Genomic DNA, 25,843 nt, shown 5'->3' with positions numbered 1-25,843 from the left:
ATAAATTAGTAAGAGTACATCTCCTGTCTGGGGAAATGGAAAAAAATTGAGCACATCTTCAGCTGGGAATTTCACTGGGGGAAAAAATGCTTTTGACAAACAGAAACCTCACAAAACTGAAAGGCAGAAATGTTTTTTTTCAGGCACAGAGGATGTCTGTACAGAGATGCTTTGCTTTATACCTCCTGGTCCATCAGCACCCTGAATAAATACACATTGGTATTTTAGCCAGCAAGTAAGTCCCCACTACTTCTTACTGCACCAAATTGCTGATGGTATTATTGCTAAGTAGCAAAACAGCTTGAGGAGGAGAGCAGCTAAGCAGGTTTAAGCAGAAAAAATGTAGGATCCCTTAGGAAGACCCCTCATTTCCCAGTTGATCTGATATTCCAGGGGGCCAGTCAAACCCATCTGCACGAAGGTAAGCCTATATGATGCATGGGTCCCAGGTTGCTTCCTCACCCTGAGCTCTGCTGATCTGGCTGCATACAACTCAACCTTTCTGGCAAGGGAGTGACACTCCGTAGGATCTCGCTGAATTAGGTGAAGCAAAGCTGATGATTACTAGCGGATGATGTGATACATTTCCATTTTCTATTTGGTTACCATTCTTTGAACATGACAATGCTAGGGGATATTCCTTTACAAAGAATTGCTTTATACATAGGAAAAGAAATGTTTTCATGCATCACAGACACCTATGTACCTTTTGGGGGCAATAAGTCAATCTTCTAAAAACTCTACAGTATATCAACTGTGAATCCCACCTCATGGATGCTTTTGGCTAACATAGCTAAACTATAGGCACCATAGCTAAACCAGAAAAGTGTTTTCTGAGGTAGAAAAGCAATGAGTCTGAATCTGACAGAAAATTAATTCCCATATATTAATCCAGAAATCTAGGTGTTTGCTTGGGTTTTTTTGCTTCCATCTTGAAATCCACATGATGAATGCTCTGGCATTCCAGTTTTCTCTGATAGAGCTCCTACTCTTATGGCTCACTGGCTCTTTGTATTCATTGCCCATACAGCACAGGCTATGTTTGCTTTGCTCTTCTCCCCCTTCCCCATCTCTCATGAATAACAAAACCAGAGGAACAGGCTGTATGTATCTGGAATCAGGTAGCAGATGAACTTTGAGTGTTGACTTTTTCACCCTCACAGGCATTGTCCATTTACTTCCTTCTTACATCCTGCTCTAATTTGTATAAAGCTACTTGTGATTAGCTGGCATTTACAAACATGTATTGATTTATTTTTTTATTAATTTATAAAGAGTTCAAACAAATAGTGCTAGTCAATTCTAGCTATAATCCCCCAAGAGGCTAGGAAAGATACAGACTAAACTACACAATCTATAGGGAGTGTATAGGAAGGCACCGTGGTGCATTAATGGGGGAAGATTTCAGATATCTGTGCATACTTTCACAACCTCTCTTTGTGTACATATTGAAGCTAGTAAATGCAAATGTCAAGAGAGTACTTCCAGCAAAAGCATCATTTAAAAATATTCCAAGTCATATAAGAAGCAGCAGGGTTATTCGTTAAATACACCTTGGCAGGTGTCGAAGGATTCCTTCTGCACTTAGGCTTCTCTGGAGGAAGAAGAGGCTTGCCTGAATCACACTGGCACCAAAGGCCGGAGGCAGAAACATGACAGTTACTGTAGTGCCCTAGCTCAGAAGTGAGGAGGGTGCAGGCTGGGGTCGTGTCCCCCCCAATTCAAGGCTCTTCAGGGCCAGAAGAGGCTGCACGCTGGAGCGGAGATCCCTGTGGGGCAGGGCAGGTGGAGGTCTGGGCATTCTGTCGGAGACGCACCGTGTGGGGCTGGGCAGGCTTCACTGCAGAAAACAGCGACAGGGCAATAGCCAGGGCAATGTATGTGGGTGGTTTTTATAAACCACTTTGCTTTATTCTAGAGCTATGGCAAGATTTCTTTCTTCATGTGTGTCAAGTTTCTCTTTTTTTTTTTTTTTTTTTTGTGACTAAGTGGTAAGCATTCCCTGGAATGGAAAGGTGGTATGTCAGCTTGGACAGTTGTTTTCCAGCAGAATTCAATTTACTGAAATGGGTAGTTTGATTAAACAAATGCTTCAGAGGAAAAAATATTCCATTTTCCTCAAAAACACCCACATCTAGTTTTGAATAGCGGTAAGAAGTGTTTCAAACACGCTGGTGGTATGTTAGCCTGTGTGTTCATTGCAGACCTCATAGCAAGGTTCTGCCTTGGTGAGGATCAACCCGTGCCTCTAGAAGACTGGCTGCTTAGGGGATGCTTAGTGCAGCAGCTGGCTCAATTCAGAGATTCCAGCTAGCTAATAAAGGAAAACACCTTGGTTTTCAGAGTCTCTGCCCTACCGCCCTTGTCTGAAGGCTTGATAAATTAAGGGCATTGATAAAAAGTAGGATTGTCTTATGCAGTGAAATATCCTGCGAATATAGGAGCAGAATGCTTGCAAATGATTGTGAGAATTATCTAAATAAAATAAAACCACCATCAGATAGCCTTCAGTGACGTGTTAGAGAATGTTATTAGCCAGAGTCCAACAGTCCTGTGGTATTTAGAATCCTCTGGCATTTCAGTGACCTTTTATAAGGCACATTGCATCAAACAATTAATTTATTTCATGACCATCCCATTGTATCCAAGGGGGAAAAAAAAAAGTTAGTCAAAGCCAGGTGTCCTGATCAGAGTCATGTATTGCATTTCAAAACCCATTGAGTGGAAGCTAATTTCAACAATTTGCATGAGAGCCTTTCGCTATCACTTCTACCGTAGTATCAGTGTCAGCTCAATTTTCAGAGCAGCTGTAGCTCAAACACTGACCTGCTGCCTATTACAGTAGTGTAATGAAGTGCAATGGACTAGTAATTATTCTACATTACCGTAGATCAAGTAACATGCAGCCTTCAGTTATCACAATGGAATCCCAGTTCTTGCTCAAAATGAGAAAGCTGACCATGAAGTTGATTTAAGGGTGTCATCAAAAATTACTTTCAGAGCCTGAAAATGTACTACTTATTTCTCAGATAGCATCTGACATTGCTGTGCAAATGTTCCAGAGTCACTGCATACTTGAATAAACTAGTTTCAAATAACTAAATGAAGAGTTGTATCTGAGAGGCAGGAGTAAATTGAGATGGGATGTTCTTAAAATTTCTAGTAATGGAATTGCATTAGGTAAATGATTTCAATGTCTCCTTTCTCACATCATCTGTGAAAACATCCTAACAACTTATTCAGGAAATCATGTGGATTTTTTTCTGTTATTGCATATGAAATATTAAGCATAATGAATTTGACTTAAAAACGTGGCAAATCACTTGCTACCTGCCCGTCCAGTAACAACTCCAGCCTGTCTAGGTCATATTCCTTCCAAAGAATGAGCTGAGCTTGTCATCATCTGTACATTTAGATCTGCTCTTTCCTCAGCCCTCTCGATGAAACTGTCTCAAAACCTGCACTTAACCCTGTCTTTCAGAGGGGGTAACCCTTGGAGGCAACTCACAACGTAACAGCCCAGGATGCTGAGGGGGACAAGTGCTTCAAAGTAATCAGTTTGGTCACCTGCTACTGACACATTGCCTTGCAGTGCAAGGAAGACAGAGATCCTCATGAGAAATCTGAATTTTTTCTGGATAGAGAAGGGGCAGGGAGTGTATGGTAGAAGGCCGTAGACTTTGATTTTCCATTTTTTTCCTTAGCTAGCTATCACCAGTAGTCACTTAGCAAGCTGTGTTGCTGCTGATAGTGGTAATTATTTTTATTTTTTAAGCAAATTTAAAAAAAATTCTCTTCCCACATCACCGTCTGTATCTGGCATGAAATTTTAGCTCTTCCCTACCAGAGGAACACATATATGGAACACACATACTGGCAAGTTTAACTGTCAAACCCAGCAACATTGTGTCAAGGGTAAAATCGAATTAAGTTCTAAAAAGGTAAAATAACCCTGCAGAGAAATTTGTGAGAATCTGGGTGTTGTTGGGGTTTGGTTGGTTTTTTTTCCCCTAGAGTGAGAAGAAAGGTAATGTGGCTTAGATTTTCACTTTCAGCCCACACAGAATCCACACATGGCCATTCAGTTTAGGTAAGAGATGTGGGGATGCACAGTTTCTCTGGATGAATATACACTTCCAGCAGCATGGTCAGGAGGCTAACCCTCCTCTGGGATGGAAAGGGAGGAGTGCTGGGATGGAGGGGATGGCAGGGTCTAGGGGAAGGTACGAGGCAGAAAATTCAGCAGCAAGTATAGGTGGTGATGTATCAGCAAAACAGCTTTCTTTTGTGGCTACGGAAAATGGACAGCAGGGCAGCTGATCATCAGGATAACAGCCACACATCACGTTGCAGTAAGAGTTTCAGTATGCCTATGGCACTCACATTTCCAAGGGATTATAAAACCTGAACTCCTGGTTTTGTAACGCAATGTTATGCTTCCCTGATCCAGCTGATCCCGGTCACAGGTCAAGGAAACCATGAAGTGGCAGCAGCCACGGGGCTGAGCTCCAGGGGTAACCATCTCTCAGGGCCGTCTTTAAAGCACGTGCATGAAAAGCATGTTTAAAGCAGTCTTCTAAGTCTGTGTCCATCTGCTGCTGAGCCCGGCGGCCCTGCTCCACAGTACCACGGTGAAGGGGCTCACGGCCACGGCTACACTGCTGCTTGCTAATAATGAGGGAGGGAAGAAACCGGGCAGTGCTAGAAAGGAATGGCAATGTGAGGTTGCAAATCCATCTCACATAGGGAGGGTTTTTTTCTCCTTTTATATTCATCTTCTATAAATGATCACCAACAGAATGAGTAGATTTTAGAGCAGATTTTAAAGAAAGAGTATATTTTAAGGAAGGATTATCCTGCTTTCTTAGAAAGCAATTGAAATGCAGGGGGGCTTATTTCCACTACTTTAAAATGTGAAACCTAATTCTAGGTGTGACAAAATTTCTGTCAGAGGCACATCAATATAACAAGGCAATGTGTCCAACCAAAATCATCTACTTGACTACTTTCAGTAAATGACTCATTAATGAGCCATCAAGACTTGATTGTGGCAACTGTTGCACAACTACTCACAATAGTAATAATAATAATAATCACAATAGAACAGCTAATTTTGCATATTTCACATAAAATAAAAAAATACATGACATAAGCTTTGTTACAAAGACATAGTCACTGCCACTTAATATGTATTATTCACTGGTACTAAATTATGATTCTAAATCAGGAGGGTAACAAGGTGTTTTCCTGTATAAGATTTAGTGAAACCTCTGGAGTTTTTAATCTGTTTTCCTAACAAAGTTTACTCAGAAACATTGGCTCTGTTCTGACTGTCAGGAGACCCCAAGTCTCTCTGTGTAAATTGAAAGAGGCTCCCCACACTGGCTCATGCTTTTATTATGGGAATCACACTAAATGTGATAATTTTAGCAAAGTGCGTGTTTGCTATTGCATCAGCTTCTAATTTTGCTTCCTTGGCATCAGCAGCATACGAATGAAGAACATTGGTCTAACTTTGAGGCTAATCACTGAACACAGGAACAGTCTCATCAGGCTCCCAGCAGAAGATACACCTAAAATACAGCAAATTGCAATGGGTAGTTTTCAACCACCCTTATTGAGAGAAACACCTGAAACTTCTGCCTTCATCTCCTCACAAACTGTCCTCTGTATATAAAAGCTGTGGGTCCAAAATCAACCATCTGCCTTTATTTGCATGGCAAAGTTTCTGTTGGGCCAAAAGTATCGCTGGTGAAAATGAACCAGTTCTCTCGAGCATCACACCCACAGTGACTTGCTGAAGGAGTTAGTGGCTGTCATGGGCAAGTCTAGGGTTTACGTCTAGGAGGGATGTAGGTAGGTGTCAACTCCAGCAACGTATGGGAGCTCCACATCTTCTAAAGGACATGCATGAGGATTTGGGGGTATTGGAGAGAGAGGACTGAACAGGTATATGACCTTCGAGCATTCTGATGAAAGCCTCTTTGCAGAACAGGTGGTTTAATTTGGCATACATCTGTATGCTATCAGGAGAGGGCATTTGAATATGTAGAGATGCAGTTTCCTTTTTTTTTTTTTGTCAGTCTCTGTGGCTCTATTGATTTGAATCTGCTGATTCCTATCTGCCAAAAATTTGGCTCATGAACAAGACATATTTGAAATGTAAATCTCTGATGCAAATATCCAGAGCTGATTTGGAATCTTTTATCAGGATGATAAATACAATTTTAAAATTTTTTTCCCCAATAAAAATGCAGTTGCTGCCAGTTCAGAATTTTCTATTGGAAAGTTTTTGTTTCAATGAATATTTGCAGCTTCCACATAAAAATGGAATTAACTATTTCATTTAACTGAAACACATTTTAAATCTTTTTCTTTTTTTTCCCCTGGAGTGAATTTCCGTATGATGCTTTGCCATATGGCAGTAGGAGTTCAGCTCCCAGTGTTGCGGACTGCTTGCATCCCCAGCCCTGACGTTCATAGCTGCTTGCCCACATGATCCAGGACATAGATTTCAGATGGAATAGTTTGTAAGGAAAGGAGAATGGCAGATTCTCATGATACACTGCATAAACTCACGCGGGACCTCATTGTCCTGATTCCCAAGAGGACTGTAAGCCCATGTGCTGATTTTTTGCTGCCCTGGACTGCTGTAACACCCAGTGATCGTGGGACCTTGGGGTATGATACAAGCTGTGGCCTGGTTCGGAAATCTGGGCTGTAGGGAAGAGCAGATTCCAGCTCCAGTGAGGCAGTGCCTGGCTCCCATACGCTGCAGAGAAATACATTTTTGATGCAGGATATTTAGGGTTGTTCTATCAGTGACTGAAGTAAAAACCCATCAATATCCAAACTGCTGAAAGTTTTATTCTGTTAAAGAACATCCAAATGAATCTGTCATTCCTTACCTGGAATTAATGCAGAATTTCCATCACCCACACAGAAGAATCTGAATCTTACTTTTTAATCCTGTTTTAAATGGAGAGAAGGGCTGAAATGTCAGCATTTCTCCTGGGATAGAAATGCTGTACTTGCTATGCTCTGTAAACAATTTTGAATAGGAGACTGTTTCAGTGGAGATCACATTCTCAAATGCATGATTTATGGGTTTACGAGGGTATTAGGCATCAAATTAAGTGTCTGTAAGGATCTTTTTTCACCTGAAGAGTCCATGACTTTAACATCAACTGCCCTAAACTGGCAGAAAGTGAGAGAGATCAATATGACAGAAAAGAGTAAAATAACAAGGCACCTGATAAATGCTAAACTAGCTCCTAAAAACTGTAAAATCCAGCACGACACTAAATGCTCTCTCCATCTGAGTGAGCAAACTGGCTGCAACTTGGATGTGGTGTCACTCTGTCCCTTCTCCCTGTGTGACACATTCCCCTCTAGTGGCTAGTAAAAGATTTCTGGGAGGAATTTCTGCTGAGAGCTAGAACCAAATTTGCAAAGGGGGATCAAGGGGAACTAGGCATGTAAATACTTTTAACAAGCTAAACAGGGGGTGCTTCCTTCCTGCAGTGGCAAAATCTGCCATCCTTGTGCTGCAAGCAGAGACCAGGTCACTCTTTTGGCCTGACTAAGCATCTAGAAATCAAAGGCTGAGCTCCATTTTGGTACAGCTAGAGGTGGGGGGACAGAGTTAGAGTTGAGTCTGAAAAATATGTTTTATATGAGTTTGAAAAGTGTTTATGATTTTTGGGGTCCATATTTGCCCTGCTGGTTGGGGTTGTTTTGTGTTGGTTTGGTTTTGTTAATTTTAGTCAGGGATGAGCAGCCTTATGGTAGCTGTCGTTTGGCTTTCATGGGGGTTTTGTGTGTGTGTGTACATCTTTGCTTGCTTAGGTGCTCTGGGTTTCAACTCCATCTGTGTCTCCTGGATTTGTGGATTGGGGTTTGGAGTGTGTTTGTTCTGATTCTGAGTAAAATGATGGTGTGTTTGCTCTGAGAACGCTCGGTCCTTTTGCTGATTGCTGTGGAGTGTCTGCCGGAACCCAGGAAAGGAACAATGAGAGGGAGAAGTTACAAACAAACTGAGCTCCGTGGCTTCCATCTGCTCGCTGGAGAGGGGGCCAGGGTGCCCATAAAGCTCTGTGGGATACTTCAGGAGTCACTGATCTTTTTCCAAAGGGCACTGGCATCTGGATTAGACCTTAACTTTGGATTTGCCCTCTGAACCTTGGGCTGTGCTGTAGGTGAGGGGAGCACCTGGGACGGACGGACTCCCACTGCCTTGTTCTCAGGGTCAGCTCCACCGCTAGTGCCAGCTAAAACTGCAACAGGCGACTTCCAGTTGCACCATTTCCATGGCCGTGAAGGACTTTACTCCAGTGCAGGACTGTTGCAGCAGAGTGAGTCTGCTTTACACTGCTTTTCCCTTGCAGACTGCTAAGAGTCTGCGTCCTTTAAGAGGATGAGGTGTAAGTACAGATACCGGCAATAACTTCAGTAAGAACTGGATCTGCTGGACATGTGGGGCTTCTTTATGACGTTCTTGTGCTGATTGAAATGGGCCATAATCCACCTTGAAATGCCTTAGGTTCACCAGTCTTTGCTGAGAAAAAACATAAAAATGCATACTTTGTTCTCAGTATAAACGATCATATGACAGCTGTTCATACAGGACTTGCAGTATCGTGGTGCCAGCAGCCAGCACATTGGTAAGTGGCAAAGTAGGTTTCTGTAACTCCTCTTACAGCCAAGGGAGTGAGCCAGGCTCACCAGCAGGAGGATGTCCCTACCACCTTCTGACTGTTTTCAAACAACATTTGGGAGTGATTTATGCTGCGTTATGACATTGGTACCATCTGTTCATCATCAGAAGTATGAATGAAGTGATAATGAAGAAAATGTTCTAAGCAGCTAACAAGATGATTACACTATAATAACATAATTTGGGCATAATTTGGATCTTCAGCGATCTACAAACACTTCATTTCAAAATCTAAAGGTCTGGAGCCTTACTGCAGCTACACAGAACTCTCTTCTGACTTTTAATATCAGAGGAAGAACAAAATTGATCTTGAAATGTGTCAGAGGTCCTACTCTACCTGTCTGCTGACTCACACTTTCTCCTACTTAGAGCGTCTGCTGTGCTGCAGACTCTTGGTTCATTTCCTCGCCTGCTTCACCTGTGTTTTGGAAACCTCTTATTAGAGTAGACTGGGTATCTCCCCAGGGAAGAACCATCTCTTCCTTCTGCCAGGGATGTATACCTGATCTATGCACTCTTTTCTTATGGGAGAAAAACAGGAACTGCCCATTGCAACTTCTGTCAGAGCCCTGATAGTTTTCTTTCGTGGAGAGTAAACTGGAAGTCCTGAGAAAACAGAAAATAGTGGTGATTTTGCATTAGATTCAGTGACATTTCAGCATTAAAAAAAAAGGTGTAATTTGTTAAAAAAATCTTTTAGATTTTTTTTTAAAAAAGTCTTTCAAAATGCCATTTGTATAGAAAAACAAATCTCATTGCTTTAAAGCCAAGGATTGAAAAGTACTTTTTCTTATGGGTCCAGCAGGAGTGTCTCAGCTCAACCATCAAATGCAGAACTTCCATTTTTCTTCTTGGTTGCCAGTATTGTTCCGGGAGGGAATCTCCTGGCCATCCATAGCAGCATTAGATCCTGCAGCACTGTGGTTAGGGGTTATTTCTAAGCAGGCCTGTTGAGACAAATTTGAAGTTTCTCTCATGTTGCAGAGTCAACCATAGCTGTCCGCTCCTTGTGATCCCACCATCAGATGGGATACTCGACTTTTTGCTGTGCCTTGGGGCCATGCAGGCGCTTGCTCCAAGTCCGTATCCCACATTAGAGGGATGATCAGAGTAAAACACTGGGGAAGGCATTTTGAGATGTGCAGACTTGAAACTTTTGGACAGAACTGAAGGTAATCTGTAAACCATGGGATGGTTTGGGACCTAATTGCCTGAAATATCTCCGGGGCAAAACAGTAACAAACCACCCCAGTGCATAACAGCAGTACACGAAGCATCCAGCCGGGCTCTCTGGCAGAGTGCAGAGAAGGAATGTGATTCCTGAAGGTGAGTATCTGCAGCCTGCCATGGCTCGTCTCGCCTCCGTGTGCTCAGCCTACAGCAGGTGTGAGCCCACAACTGCAGCTTTACGCAGCACTTGTGTCGATGCTGCTGGTTGTCAGCAGTTGGGTGGTCCACCTGGCTCTCTCCAATGCTTTGGCTGGTTGTTGTATGAATCCTGGATGACTGTCCCACCAAGTCTTACGTGCTTCTACAGTGGCACGGCAGTAGTGCAACTGCGAGCAGCTGGGCTCGGCAGATATTAGGCTAACATCATGAAAGCCCAAAATGTTTCTAGGAACTCTTAGGCTGATCTCTTAAGCCTGCAAATAGTATTTCTTTGCTATTCGAGCAGAAATGTTGTCTAAATATCTTGCTTTTGTCTGGGATGTTTTTTACTAATGAGCAGTCTTTTTTCGTAACAGAAATTTGTATGATATCTTGCTACCAATCTGATATAGCACCTTGCTAGAGAGGAAAAGGCAATTTGAATTGGTAGTACAGCAGCAGAGCTGCCATCCAAGCTGATCTGCTATTCAATTAGACTTCACTTAGCTGATGGTGTGATCAGAGTAACAAGAAATAGGAAGCACAAAGCAGATTTTTGTGCTGTTATATTTTCTTTCTTGTAGCTCCATCTTTATATTAATCTTTTCAAAATGAATATGCAGAAAAGAAAGAACCCACATGAAAAGACATGGCACTGAATGGCACTTGTGTAATCCATTGACTGTAGCTGCTGTGAGGATTTGTGCATAGTGGACGTGACTCGTGAAACAGCTATTCCTGCACCAGGTGGTTAAAATTCATCAATGACAGGTTTACAAGGAAATCATTCTTAATCTTTCTCACCACACATGTGGATCAATGGATCTGCAAGAGGAATCACGACTCTTGTTTACATTATTTCAAGGATTCTGGGGCGTCTGGAAACAAATTCATCCCCTTCCTTGGACAAGAGCATTTCAGAAGACTACCAGAATCTTCTCTTATTTATCTTCCAAATTGGACCACGACCCAGAGGATGTCCCTTCAGCCCAAAGGAGTCTGAGTTTTCAATGATTTTGACACATCCTGCCTTCACCCAGCTGGGACTAGGAGGAAGGAGAGCCAGGGAGTGGCACTGAAGCTACATCCTACCCAGGAAACAAGCTTGTCCTGGGAAATTCGGTACAAGGATGCTGTGCTGTTTTCCGCTTGCTTAAGGCCATTACAGTAATCAGAAAGTGGGAGAAAATTTATATGTGTTGACCAAAATACAGAAAAAACTGTAGGTGACACCTGAGGAAAGCCTTTCCTAGCAATGCTTGAGGTTTCTGTGTGGAGGCACAGGGTCAAAGACACCATCAACACCCCCAAAAAGGAATGACATGAAGAAGTATTAGCAGATACTCCTCAGTGATTTAGAGAGGCAGAAAAATAAATTAATAAGGACCTACAAACTGAATGAACTCTGTAAAAAAAACAAACCAAAACAAACAAGCTTCTGTTGGTGGTGTACAAATACCTTTCCTGATTTATTTTTAATCATGAGAAGGAAAAGAGGGGGAGAAAGGGAATAACAGCCTTTGCCAAGTGTTCAGTGATTCTCATACACCTGATTCCCAGCTGCACCTAACTCATTATCACTCTTGTGAGTATAACACTTCTCTGCAAATGCTCCAGCCACTTAGATTTTTGAAGAGGGTTTTTCAACAAGGATGGAATGTGATAAATGCAATTTAAACAAGCCACTTAATCAACTTATTTATATTAGATAACAATATAAGCAGAGCGAGTGAGTCTTCCACAGAGAAGCCCTCAGTAGCCTTGGTGGAAAAGAAAACACCACCAGATCCCTCCCTGCGCCACCAGCTGCAGTGGATTTCTCTGCTGATCTGTGTCCCCCGTGCCCAGAACGGGCAGTCAGGGCATGTTGGTGGTGGCCCACTTTGGTCCCTTGTCCCCTTCAGATGTCAGTGGCACCCTCTGAAGGTCTGGCATTGCTGGTGTGTGAGCTCTGGCGCTCCCCAGCCCTCACCCCATGCCACCAGCCGATATTAGGGCTCTGCTGAATTTGTCCTATCCATTTCAGAAGATTCATCTGCTCATAGTTGTTGGCTGTAATTTTCCTGGAGGATGGGGAAGGGTAGTCTGGGAAAAGGAGAGCAACTTATTAATTTTATACATTTTATTAAAGTTTTATTAATTTCTGAGAAGATTGCCTCTGGGAAACGCTGTGTGTCCCACTGTCCTTCTATCACAGTGGTAAATACACCCTGAGAGCATACGGGGAATATGGAACCAAGCTCTTTATGCAGCTTACCCCATCCAAAGTGCCCACAGGGCTCAGGAAAATGTTCAAGAAACAAATCTGTGCAGGTGGAGCTACCGAAAACATCAGTGAAAAAAGCTAGCTTTTAAAATTGTATTTTCAGATGAGAAATAGGAGATGATCTTCACATTGGTTAAGGAATAGCAAAATAGAGGCAGAATTTTAATTTTAATTATTCATCTCACTTAATCTGAGAATTTAAGTTGATCCTCATTTTACAGAAGCTTGTGGAATCCCTAATTTGAGGTAAGGTCTGAACAGGGATCAGAGACCCCAAGCAGAGAAGAGTGCTGATGGAAATTTAAGCTGACAGAAGTTTAAAAAGAAACAAATGGGCTTTGCCGTTCAGAGAATGTAAGTGAAGACCACAGCTCTGGAGGGAAAACAAGATAAAGTCATAGTAAAATGATTCATAAACCACAGACTCCACTTCAGGAAAAGCAGAGGCAAAGGTGAAACTCCAAGAGGAGATGGAGCAAAACTAGTTAGGTTTCAAGAGGCATCCTGAAGGACAAGCACAAACCAGCCGGGTTTTGGAAGCCTTTTTGTCTATGTAAGAAGCTAAAGCATGACTGCAGGTATTAAATAAACAAAATATATGTAGTTTGCACAGATGGCAAGGATTTGTAGGAAATGTTAGAGACAGCTATAGACAGTGACTGATTATTAGACCGAGCGTGAATGGAGCCCTTTTTACTTGTCATTCCAACACCAGTGCACAAGTTCACAGGAGCTCAGAAGCTGCATTAAAATTTTTGAAGAATAAATTTAGTAATGTCGCAAACAGGAATGTAGACCTTCATTAGAGTCAGTGGGGAATTTCCAGACTAGATATGGAGAGAAGATGTCTTTCAACAGCAGGATCCTCCAAGCTGTGAAATAGAGCAGGATGTGTTGATGAAAACACATGAGCTCCTTTGAAGATTTGCAAGACAAAGGAGACCAGCTCAGACTGCTTGAGACCTTTTGATATGCACGGTATATTGTCACTTCTCTACAGTATTTCTTTATAATGAATGAGAGGTAAGTCAAATTAACCTTTTGTGAGATTTAGGATGAAGACTAGGGCTTCTTGCAGCATTGCAGCTAAGACTGAATGTTAAAACTACCTGGTGAGCAGCCTGCAGGAAGCTACAGACCAAACCCTCCCTCTCCATCTCAAGGACCTTCTCTAATGCATGTGGAGCAGCCTGCTGCTCCATCCAGAGGGGCAGTTCTGTGTTGCAGCTCAGGTTTCTCCTGCGTAACCGTGAGGGAGTGTGGCGACTCACTCCACCTTCCCCTGGTGATCCAGAGCCAGTTTGTCACTCACCCTGCGAGCACGCGTAACCAGTGGCCTTCATCCCACCCAGGACTGGGCTCAAATTCAGCCTCTCTTAGCTGCCACACTTGTCTGATCCACACTTAGCATTTGCATTTATACAGCAGTAACAGCTGTCAGCCACTGATGGCAAGATCCCAAATCTCGATCAGGTCTATGGTTTCAGAGTTACATGCACACTTGCCATATGGACAACCCTGCAGTAACGTGTCTTATAGAGTATCATGCGCTGAAGCTGGAAGTTCATATGGAAATATTTTTTTGTGTGCGCACTGGTTTTGCCAAACATCCTGTTTTAATTATTCATCTCTCCTCATGAATAAATGAAAAGGGGAAACATCAAAAGTCGCCAAATACTCTGTGCTGGTCACAAACACTGAAGGTTTCTTTTTAATGTACAATCAGAAAGTTGGATTAAGATTCATTCCTTTGATATGCAGCTGATTATTTTTATATATATAAAAAAGACAGAAATTCCTGTTTCCTGCAATTAACTGTATTTTTTTTGAAGCGCAACAGGCACAGAGAAATCACATATCTGTGGCGACTCCTTTCAAAGAAAACAATTAGCATCCATATCAAAAAGCTAATTCAGAGAAATTAAAAGAACACATACATCAGTAAAATATAATATTTCCTCTTTAGCACATCTCATTGTGTACAATGTGTCACTGTAAAATTGTTAGGCTTGGAGATAATGAAGAGTGACAGTTGAAGGGTTCAGGGCTTCATATAAGACTTTTGGGTATGTAAAGATTTTAATTGCACATAATTATGAATGTGGAAGTGGAACGATTTAATTTTTTAGCTTTCATGCTATTAGAAGGCTAATAGAACCAATATCAAACTGAGTTAGTTACAGCAGAATTACTAGAAGAAGCTATTTTTTTCATTCAGCAATTTAAATTCAATCAAAACAAAAAAAATTAAAATAGCTCATATGTTTCTCTCTTCTTTTACATTTATATAGTGGTAGCAAGATAAGTGGTGTATGCTATTAACAGAGATGAAGAAAATAGTTCTAATAAGATTGCAATATCCTGGAATAATGCCAGTGGATAGCGGGGGAGCACAGAAGAAAAGGGACAACGATAAATGGTGCGGTTAAAGTAACAAAGTGGTCTGTGAAGTTTGAGGGAGACCGTTGTCTAAGGCAACTCTCTATTTTTGCTATAAATACATAAACGTACCCTCTCCCCACCTTAGAGACACACTACTGCTGCTGAGCATAACTGGAGGAGGAAAGAGCCCCTTATTCCAGGTCTGTGGGTTTGTGACTGCCCGAACAGCACGGATAAAACGTGCCTGATAGCTGAAAAGGTTTTCTGGCCAGTGCCTTGACGCTGGGCATCGCCCATCGTTTTCACCTTGGTGAACCACAGCACGGATCATTCTCTTCCAGCGTCCTGGATGGCTGTAAGCACAATTTCCAGGAAAGCCCAAGTGGGATAAACCAAGATTTCCAGCACAGCCCATTCTCTGCAGGGCCCAGACCTCCCTGTTCCCGTTCCCTGGTCTGTCCCTGGTGCTGAGCAGCCAGCCCTCTCCTGCACCTTTCCCCCTTCTCCTCGTAGTGCCTCAGTTTCGGGTTCCCTTTCTCACTCTAGAGCCCCACTTCCAGTGGGCATGTCCCTTCACCCTCCTACAATTCAGGCTTTTTCTGATACCTTGCATCCTTGCAACCGGGAAGCCCGGAGTTTTCTCCCCCCCCCCCGGGACTTTCTTGCGAGCGCCTGTTCTGCTCCATGCAGCGGGACGGGGGGCGGGCAGGGCCCTTATCAGCCGAGAGGAGTGAGAGGAAACAGCGTCCAAACCCTCCACGTTTGCTGCATCCGTAGCCAGGTGTTTCGGTCCTGGGTTGCTTTTTCTTGCCCGTATCGTTCCTTACAACAGAGCTAGAAAATGAATTTCTAGCTACTGCTAAACCCCATTTAAGTCCATCTTTCAGCAGTAATTAGAAGTCTGTTGATGTTAGGATCTCTTTGCAGATCTTGGACCTTTTCAATTAATTTTAATCAGGTTCATTAGCACTTTTTTAATGTGTAAGAAATGGGCAAATACATAACTGGAGAGCCACTTACCTTTTAATGAAGGTAACAAATATGCAATTAAAAAAGCTCTGTCTTTCAACAACTTTGCAGTAAATTAACTTGTTTTGTCATTATTGTGCATGCGGAATGTCACTTACTCTGGAGTTTTGACATAAAATTATTTATCACTGGCGGAATTAGCAAGCAACATTAAGAACTAGGAAATGACAATTAGTTCATGAATTAGGTGGGATATACGACGTGTTAATTATTGAGGGACCAACTTCATGCAATTAAAATTTAAAATCAAGATAAGAATAATGTATTATTAGGTATCTGAGTATTTAATGAAGTTGCAAATGATTACCAAATTTTATAAATTAATTCTAAGGTTCCTTGACTATTCTTAGAAAATTTTGTGCTGTGGGACTTATAACAGGCTGCAGTTGTTTGTGAATAGAATAATAATACAAATCTCTGAAACGCTGTAGGAAGCTTTGCTTTTTATCAATTTTACATGTGCCTGCAAAGATGTTTATTAAATGTCTTGCTGCTAAAAAATGTTACACTGATGCTTCTTCACCAAGAGCTTAATTTCAAAGCTGAGTTTCATATACAGCTGCCATATCCAAGAGTTTATTGCCTGCACATCAGCAAGCTGTTGGAAGTTCACTCTTCATTGTAAGTCATCTTAAAATCAACAGGCACCTTCCCAAGCAAGCCACATTCTGCTCATGCTAAGTTCATGTCAATACAGAGTAAATGCAAACAGCAGCTGGCTGTTGGCTGCAGTGGGACTTGGATCACATCCACAGTATTGCATGAGTCTTGATCCCGTGGCTACAAGTGGAGGCTGGATAAGTCATGAACTTAGGCTAGCAGGTCGTCACTTTGCTGTGAACAGCCAGCCCTGTACTGTAGAGGAATTATAGAGGACCGTATGAAAAATTTATTTGTGAAAAGGTTGTAATGATTGTTAAAAACATAAAGTATGAAATGTTAAAAAGAAAAAGAAAAAAGGTAAGTGTAGAGGAATGAGGCTGGGTTAATTAGCATTGATAATACACAGCTGTGGGCTGGCTTCAGGGGCGGTGGGTTGGCTGGTGTAGACAAGGTGCAGCTGTGGCTGGTTCTGTTAAGAGGTTGGGCAGCCGAGGAAGACAGAGGAGGAAGAAGCAGAGAGAACAGGTACTCTGGGTGAGGAGAAGACAGCAGAGGGACTGTATGAAGAATGTGCTGGTATGAGATGGTAAAAGACCTTGTTGCAGCTTGATAGTTTGGAGAGTGCTGCGACACTGTACCATCCCAATAAACCACGCAGTAGAGCAGCAGCCCTCAGGAGGGGCCGTATCCAGGAGGCATCACACGAACTGTCGGGCTGGGGTGGATTTTGTAAGAGGAGGCAGCTCTCTGCTGCTGTTTGAGGGAGGCAAGGCCAACCGGTGATGAAACCAGCCAGGAGAAGGCTGAGGACTTGCATGATGATCTCTCTGTGTGACTGCAGCTGCTTTTGATGGATAAGGGGGAAGGGCATGTCAACATATTGCTGTTCTTCAGGGGTCTGAGGAGGGCCTCATGTCCAGCTGAAGTGAGGATCCTGTCTTCCCCACCCTCGCCCTGGAGGACTTGCAGCTCCCAGGCAGCCAAGTGACCCCCTCCCCGGCTGGGGCACAGGGCAGGTGACATCAATTTCTTGCCCCTAAGAAATATTTTTTTTTAAGGGCCACTTGACTCTGATGTTGGCCAGCATGAATGCTGTAGGAGGGAGACCCCATGTCATTAATTAGTAAGTTCCTGGCTTCCTGATGCTGATAAGCTGGCATCAGGAGTCCGAGTCTCCTGAGAAGATCAGTGATGCATGGCACAAATTTCTGCCCAGCAATGGGGCAGGGGGAGCTAAGCAGACCCTGGGGTTTGCATCTGAGCACCCACGGCCCCAAGGAGCTGATGCCAATGTCTCCTTGCTGTACGGTGGCAGTGCGAACACACTTTCATTGCCAGCAGAGCCACGGGGTTGGGACCTGCTCTTGGAGAGCCAAAAATAACAGCATGAAAAGATCACCTGCCCCCCAAGGGCAGCGAGCTCAGCCAGCTCCATCCATTTCTGCCTCCCAGGGCCACTTACCTACCTGACAATGACAACCATTTATTTTCAACAACTTCCACAAAATTAAGTGTTTCTCTTGTAAAATCTCCCTCTTTCATCACCCTGTCTTCTTTGCAAGAGCCAACATTAAACTTCAGAGCATCCTGGCTGGCGTGCTCTTGGATATGAGCCTCAAATTTTGCCAGAAATTCTCCACTGTGAATCAACGCCACAGACTGTGCAGTTCAGATCTGTTCCACTAGCTGGATCCCACAGCAGAGAAACCTTGAAAGATCTGTGGTAACAAGAGGTCCCCTTTAAAAGCTGTGGCCTGTACTATTTATTATTTCTGTCATGATGAATGGGAGGGTGTGATGGAGAGCTGTGTATCAGCAGTGCCAACAGCCCTTGGGGACCATCAGTGCTCTGTGTCCTGTGAGTGATCCTGGAGACTCCTTGCTGCTACTGTCAAGGGGTAATTTGAGCAAAACACGTGGAGTCAAGATCAGAAAACAGCTGAAGGAAGGAAAAGAAGTCCATACAGGAGGGGTCTTGGTGCCTTTAGCCTGTGCTGGCATGGGTGGCAGGTACCCACCAGGCTAAACAAATTCATCGGTCCCAGGACAGTGTCTCTGTACAAGGAGACTTTTGGAGTCCCTTCATCCTGTGGGATGGACATGTTTCACAGCCAGCAGTGACCCCTCTGCATGCTGTGCCCAGGCTCTCGCGCTGGCTGTGGGTGTCACTTGCTGGGATCAATGCAGCCTGCGGCACTGATTCTGCATGCAGCCCACAAAGAAAGCTCTGTGTAAACTATCTTATTTATTTCACTATCCTTCCCCCATTCACCAGGCAAATTATCACATGTGTATTCAGTTTCAATAAGATAAAAAATTGCCTAATAAAATATTTACTCAGCCTTTGTCCCTGCAAGTGTAAACTCATGTAATTACAGAGCACTCCAGAACCTGTGGCTATAAATCTCTAGAAATAAAATCCTCAGCACATTGACAGAATAAGGCTCCCACTTACTGTGAAAATGGGAAGCTAGTCCATGCCAAGCTGTTAGATTAACTTAATGTGCTCCAATTCATGCTCCTTCTCTCTCTTCAGTCTTCAGGGAAGGATGTTTATCTCATCCTACTGCCTAGCAATGGCTGTCATGAGCTTTCCATCACAGGCAGGAAAAGTGACGATTCCACCCTTCTCTCTGAAATCGTTGTCTCTCATCCTGATACTGGCTCTCGTTGCTGGCTGCCACAGAAGCTGTGGGCAGCGGTGCCTGGGCCGTGCTGTCAGCAGAAAGGCCAATGTGTCTAGATGCACTTAGAAAATTCGGAGTATCCCGATGACAAGGAGGCTTTGATTATCTCCGCTGCTAACAAGAAGCTAGGGAGGTATTAAGGTGCTCTAGCCTGATCGTCCTTGTGCAGGCAGCGTGGCAGCCTTCCACAGGACACACTGCCAGCAAAGACATGGTGTGACCAAGCTGCTCTTTCCAGGAAAATTCCCGAGGCTTCAGGGCTGAATCTCAACAGGGAGTGGGAACCTGTGCCGGAGAGACTGCTTGCAAAAGGCAAACGGTTAGCCATAATGTGTTTGTTAGGTGGGAAGGGGAGAAAGGAGGTGATTATTCATTATTTTCAATAATGTTTAGGTTGTGGGACTTCAGAACAGAGGGATCAGAGAAGGGAGCACCAGGAATATAACAACGTCTTTTGTACCTGTCACTTTAACATACGCCTGCTCCCACTTTGGCAGAGCACCAGAGTTTTTGAGACACAGTAGCTTAGAGCAGTAGGGAGTATATTTTGAAGGACTTTTAATTAAGTCTGCCCTTGGGCTACTATGCAGAGAAAGGTGGGGGCATCCATGGTTCTTTTTAAAGCATCCCTCTATAAAGGCAATTTTTTCCCAGGCTATCACAAGTCTAGAACTGGGGGGGGGGGGGGGGGGGGGGAACAACAAAACAGGTAATGAAACAGGTAATGTCTCCAACTCAGCAGGTAACCTAACCCCCCGTCCCTGAAAAAGCACAGCAACATGGGCTTTTTACTTCCCAAACTAATTACTTGAAAGAAACACGCCTTGGACACAAACCAGGTATCAACATTGCCATGCAGCATTGTCGCTCCAAACCCCAGTTTCAATGCCAGCAAACGGACAACAGGGGAAATTAGGAAGCAAAGGAGGAAAACGTCCCTTACTGTCTGCCCTGTAGAGAATCCAGGTGACCCACAGAAAGCCCTTTACAGAAATGGGTGAGCAACCATATCCTTGAGGTAGTCACAGCCCAAGGATCCCCTTTGAGAACCAGAGGAATCTGCCTAATGTCTTTTTTTTTAATGCCTTGTCGCTTTTCTTCTTGCCTGGGAAGACCACCACAAAACACAGTCTTTTCTTTGCCAGTACATTTTCTGTTTGAAAACATTTCCTTGAAGGAAAATCCCTAATGAGATCCGCTAACAGCTTGGGAGGCGACCCAAGGTGACAATAGCTGGAAGTGCTAGGAGGGAGCATTTCTTCAATAAAAAAAAAAAAAAAGTCAAACAAAACCCAAGTTTCATAGTGGTTGTGTTTATGAAAAGGAGACTGTTGGATCAGCCTGGGTGTTCATGCAAGTCCTTGTGTCAGCCTCTGAGCTTCATCTCAGAAACCAGTTTCCCCTAGTACTCTCCAGTGCCACTTTCGCAACGGTGCATGTTAACAAGGAACGCATCCAGCAGTGATGCATGCCACAAAGCCCTGCCTGAAATGAAGTCAGGCTGAGCTGGATCCATCACATCTTTAGTGATGGAGCTTCTCCTTTTCCAGCCCAGAATGATGATCAAGGATGGCAGCTCAGCAATTACGGTTTGCAACGGCAGCAGGCAGTCACAGGACGGACTTACCCAGGTAAAAGGGCTCTGCTAAAATAAGCTTTCTTCCTATATTTGGTGAGTGCTGGCCTGGGAGACAGCAAGGAGCAATCCAGAGGTGGTGGGTGGCCAGGCTGAACGTGAACCTTACGCTCGCACCTCCAGGGACCGTCATGAAGCTTCACCATTAGGTTGAAAACGGGAACTGGGATCTCCTGCCCCTTCCAGCTTAGTCCACCATCCATTGCACAGGTGTCTGCTTCAAAAAAGAATCGTAACAGCCTCAAATAAGTGGCTGAAGGGCTGATTTTCCTGTTTCTGCCAGTCTTAATAAAAAGTAAACATCCCCTTTGAGGAGTTATATTAACAAAGTGAAATTAATTTTTTAAAAGGCCAGCTTTGAATTCACCCAGTCAGTGTAAACGTTTCATGAATGCATCCATCAGATGCCACCCTGTGGCTGAAAAGCACTCCTCCCAGCTGGAGTCGAAAGGAGGGTCTCCACTGCCCGCCAGCATCGCTGTGTCCCAGCTTTGTGGGACAGGATGGTGGGCAGCGGAGGGGATCCTGTGCCACAGCCGGGTGGGTGTCCTGGCCCCGCAGCTGCTGGGATGTGCGTGCGGGTGTGACGCCACTGCCATGATGTCTGGAGATGTTCTTGCCTTGGGAAAACGGCGCTGGCTGCCGCCCAGCGATCTTTAATAGAGACCGAACATGGATGTGGGGATGCTTGTGTGTAATTATACACAACGTACAGGGCCATTGACCATATGGGAGCAGTTGGAGCCCTTTGATCCTTCTCACCCGTAAAGCTGGGCTGGAGGGGCCTGATGTGGGAGAGTGGGGTCACAGGGGGGCTCACTTTCATTCCAGTGAAGGCCGGGGCTGTGCCTCTGTGCCTGTGTTTTCTCATTTCCCATGAATGTTTGGGAAAGAGACTTCCCAGCACAGCTGGAAGAAAGCAGGGGAGCACTGCTGGTGTCCTCTGGAGCCCAGTTCGGAGGCCTTTGTAGGCAAGGCAGGGAGGTGCTCTGGGGAGGTTTGCTGGAGCCAGAGGCTCACCTCCTCCGGGAGGGACCCTCTCCCCTGTGTCCCCTGGAGCTGAGGAGGGCACCCCTCATTCAAAACACCAGCACCGAGTGGGAAGCCTTGGCTGAGAAGTGTCTGCAGTGTGGGGATTGCTTGCGTTAGGGTGGTAATGCCTGAAGGTGGGAGGACGCCCACCTGCACCACAGACCTTCTGCCGGCCGGGATGCAGCGTGTTGGCAGCAGAGCCAGGACAGGCATGCTGCTGGCTCCCAGCACCTCTTTAGGAAGGTCTCTGCTTGCCCTCACAGTCCTTCCTAATTGTCAGCTGCTTCATCTGCACTGGTGATGCTGGTACAGGAGTTCACCAGGCAGGGCTTGGAGGTATCTGCTCAGAGATGTGAACGGGGCGTTACCATAGCCATGCTTATTTTTCCGGTGGTTTCCATAGTTCCCTGATTGGATGATGCTGAAACTCTTTCATGAGAAGGAATTACCTGCTACAAATGCTACATAGATCCAGCTATTTCTTTTGTTTTATTTTATTTTTCCATTCTGGAAAAAAAAAAATTTGCTTTGCAAGGGCAGCTGGGAATTCAGTTGTATTTTCCATAGTCTGGTGGGCACAGGGTTGTGGTTCCCCAGCCTGAGTTTATTCCTGACTCTGCCACTGAGGTGTGAGTAACCCTGACCAGACCACTTGGCCCCTCTGACTCACTTTCTTTTCTCTTTCATTTTCCCACATTATAAATTCCTTGATATAAGAGCTGGTTGGTTGTTTGCATTTGTGGAGTATGTCGTGCAAGGAAGGAGAGCGCAGGGCCGAAGCAAAGACACTGAAGAAACTTTGCTACCAGCATGATAAAACCAATCAACCAGTTATGTTTCCAAAGGCGGGGGAGTTTAATGGCATAATTTGCCTGTCCTCATTGCTCACCAGCTAAACCCAAGCCTGAATGCTCAGCCAAGCCTCCAGATGGTCCAGATGTGGGCTTGCCCCAAAAGTTGCTCCAGACCTCGTGGCAGCCCCTCTGTGCCCCTGCCGTCCCTGCGCCCTGGTCCTGGGGAGCTGCAGGGCCAGCAGGGCATCACAAATCCTCATGCTCAGAGGCTTTCCTTCATCTTACAAGCCTGCTGACAAGCATTTCTTTGCCGAGGAGAATCTAGCGAGGGCATGCTGGTGGAGGGTAACGGGGCCTTTGTGTTATTTGCTCACCCATAGTCATCCTCACAGGCCTGAAGCTGAGGGAGATGCCTGGGTACAGAACCGCCTGCCAGCACCCAAGCTTTTAAAGGAATTTTGCACACATATGCCCATGCTAGTGAATCCCCCTGGAGCCATTTATTTTGCCCTCCCTATTGCTAAAACGTGTGAAAAGATAGCACTCTGCCTACACGTGGTGGTGTTAACCCGACTCATGCACACACATTACTGACAATAAATCCGCACCACGTAACAGGTACTTGTAAACCCTTTCCATCCATCCTCTGCAGACAATGCTGAGTTTCATTTAAACTTCTCTCCTGTTTCTCAATCGGTTTGGTTGGGGTTTTTTTGGGGGTTTTTTTTTTCAGGCTATTTGAGCCACAAAACTGGCCAACAGGCACAGCTGGGAAACACACTGCAGCACAAAGAAAAAATAATAAGGGCTGGGACGAGTTCTTTTCCCCTCTACAGAACTGTAATTGGGTCTTCTATTTTTTTTTTTTTTTTTTGAAGCTCAGCTGGGGTATGAACTCCTTAATCTTAGTTTGACTTATAGGAAAGGGAGGGCATTAGCATATTTATAAAAATTTACCTTGTTCTGAAACTGTAGACATGCTTCACCTTTTAATTTCATGATTAGTGTCATTTCATCGTAGGGGAAAAGCCACTTTTTCTATCCAGCGGCATAAAACGAATACAAATCAAACACATGCTTTCTGGAATTATTCACACAATGTTTTCAAAAATCGACATAGTTCAATAGTTGAGCAATAAATTTTCTTACTAATGAGACACTAAAAAATGTTTTTGATGTTACGCCCAGGGAGAACTAGTTATTGCAGATTTATAGGCAATCTGTGCAAAGACTGTCCTTTGCTTCCAATGAGTTTCTAATTTTGATTTGATGATATCCAGCTGCAGAGATTTGGCCATGATATTATATAACTTGTGATATCACATCTCTACAGTATTTTCTTCACCCTCGGTGACCAGCCTTTTCATACATGAGCTGGATGGTCTGCAACACCCCTCAGTCTCCCTGTGCAAACAGCCATGGCATGCAGATCCATGGATCCCCCTAAGCAGCGTACGTGGTTACGGTACCTGCATCTCAGAACTCTGAAATACAGGAGGCAAATTTAAATGTTGGTGAAAACACAGCTTCTTTGTGTGATTCCTCCTGCACACCCTGTTGCTGGGAGCCACAGCCCAGAGCAGGTCAGGGTGCGGGTGCTCCGGCACCTTGTGGGCAGCATTTTGCCCTTCCCTTTGTTCCAAACACCTCTTCTAGCCTTGGAACTGGAGCGGGGCCACTCAGGCTTGTAGCACACAGGGGCAGCCACTGCACCAGGGACCAGGGTCACTGCAGTGCATCGCCACACAGAGGAAGGTCAAGGGCAGCTGGTGGAGGACAGTGACCACTTCTGTCACCATTTCAGCAGTGAGAAGCCCAAGGGAGGGTTTCTCAGTTCAGGCACGGAGCGTCCTCTCCCCTTGGCAAAGGCAAAGCAGTGTGTTCAGTGAAGGTGACCACCAATGCGTTCCCTGGAAGTAACCATCGGTGGCCCAGCACAAGAGTTTACTCTCGTGATGGTCTTGAGACCCTGCTGAAGACGAGCACAGATCTTCCCTGGGGACATTTTTAATGCGAAACAAGCCGAGCGGTGCCGGTATTGATACTGCTGGCAGGCCCCCTTCCATAGGAAATGAGGGAATGTGGTATCTCTCAAAGGGTAATAACAAGGCTCCTTGCCTGGATACAAGAACGATGAGTGCTTCAGAAGTGCTGATGATTAAGGCCCGTGTTTAGGACGCTTGGAAAAAGTGGTCTCCAAAGCGAAACAGCCATAAGCCGGTTTGCTCCACCGCTCGCCTGCCTTCCACCCACATGGCTGCCTTGTGGGCAGGCTGCAGACAGCCTCGACGAGCGCGTCTGGCAGCAGGCTCCCGCGCCATGTGTGCCTCAACACGCAGGGGCCTGCCTGCGCTCGGCTCCGCGGGTGCCATGCCTCACCATGTGTGCCGCCAGGCGCCGGGGCCCCTGCGCTGCCCTGCCAGACAGCACAGGCATGTCTGCATCCACTTGGCCCGCTCGCTGCTGCAGGAGGCTAACACGCAATTAGCTGAGCAGATGAAGAGCACTATTATTTTTTTTTAATATTTTTTTTTTCCTTTACAGAGTCTGCAACTTGAGCATACTGCAAGTAACTGGAAAGCTCAGCTTCTGGCGGAGCATGACAATAAGACGGTGGTGAATTAAGCTAAATGACTGCACACAAAGCCTACAGAGCTATTTTTGCTTAAACAAACATTTCTTGTTTCCAAAAAAATGATGAGGAGTCTGTGGCCACCCTAAATAGTATTAAATTAACCGATAACTCACAAACACTGAAGTCAGTTATTCTTCTAAAGGGCTGCTGGAAGCACACTCATGGCAGGGACTGCAAACGCCTCCGGCAGGGACTCCCCTGGGAATCAGGCAGAGCCATCCTCTCGTTCCTTGCATGCCATGCATATGCATAATTCCATATAAATCATGGGTCTGAACAACATCGAAGCGCTAGACAAAGCTAGAAGTTCACAGAAACACATTCCGGATGACATCTTATTCCCAGCTTTCAGTAAGCACATTATACATTGAAGAGCTGCCATTCTTTTTTCCTTCTTAACCCAAGCTTTTGGTCCCCTCCTCCCCACATGCACCTTCTTGTCATGTTTCTATCTCCAAATTTGCTGCTGATGCAAATGATTTCAATGGCACTTCACAAACATACACAGAAAACGCAGCCAGATGTCTTCCCTGGATTTCAGGAAGGCAGAGAAGTGTCAGAATTAAATCTGGGTTGCTATGATGTTGCCAAAAATAGTTTCTGTGTTCACCCGGTGTCTGTGAAGATGGAACTCAAGGCCAAACACAGAAATTAGCTTCCATATCAACATTTTACTGTCACTTTCATCGCCACGC

The 25,843-nt window shown here is 44.6% G+C and overlaps 1 long non-coding RNA gene across 1 annotated transcript; it reads left to right on the top strand.

Annotated features, from left to right (window-relative positions):
- Positions 1–334: 334 nt before the first annotated feature.
- On the top strand, positions 335–25,334 carry LOC121093422. Its single transcript, XR_005829569.1, has 3 exons — positions 335–421; positions 20,602–20,682; positions 25,058–25,334. It is a non-coding gene; the product is annotated as an uncharacterized LOC121093422 (long non-coding RNA).
- The last annotated feature ends 509 nt before the right edge of the window (positions 25,335–25,843 follow it).

This window comes from Falco naumanni, chromosome 9, assembly GCF_017639655.2.
Source record: "Falco naumanni isolate bFalNau1 chromosome 9, bFalNau1.pat, whole genome shotgun sequence".
NCBI classification, from domain to species: domain Eukaryota; kingdom Metazoa; phylum Chordata; class Aves; order Falconiformes; family Falconidae; genus Falco; species Falco naumanni.
Note: the sequence above shows the minus strand (reverse complement) of the source record. Positions and strands in the feature narration are given on the sequence as shown.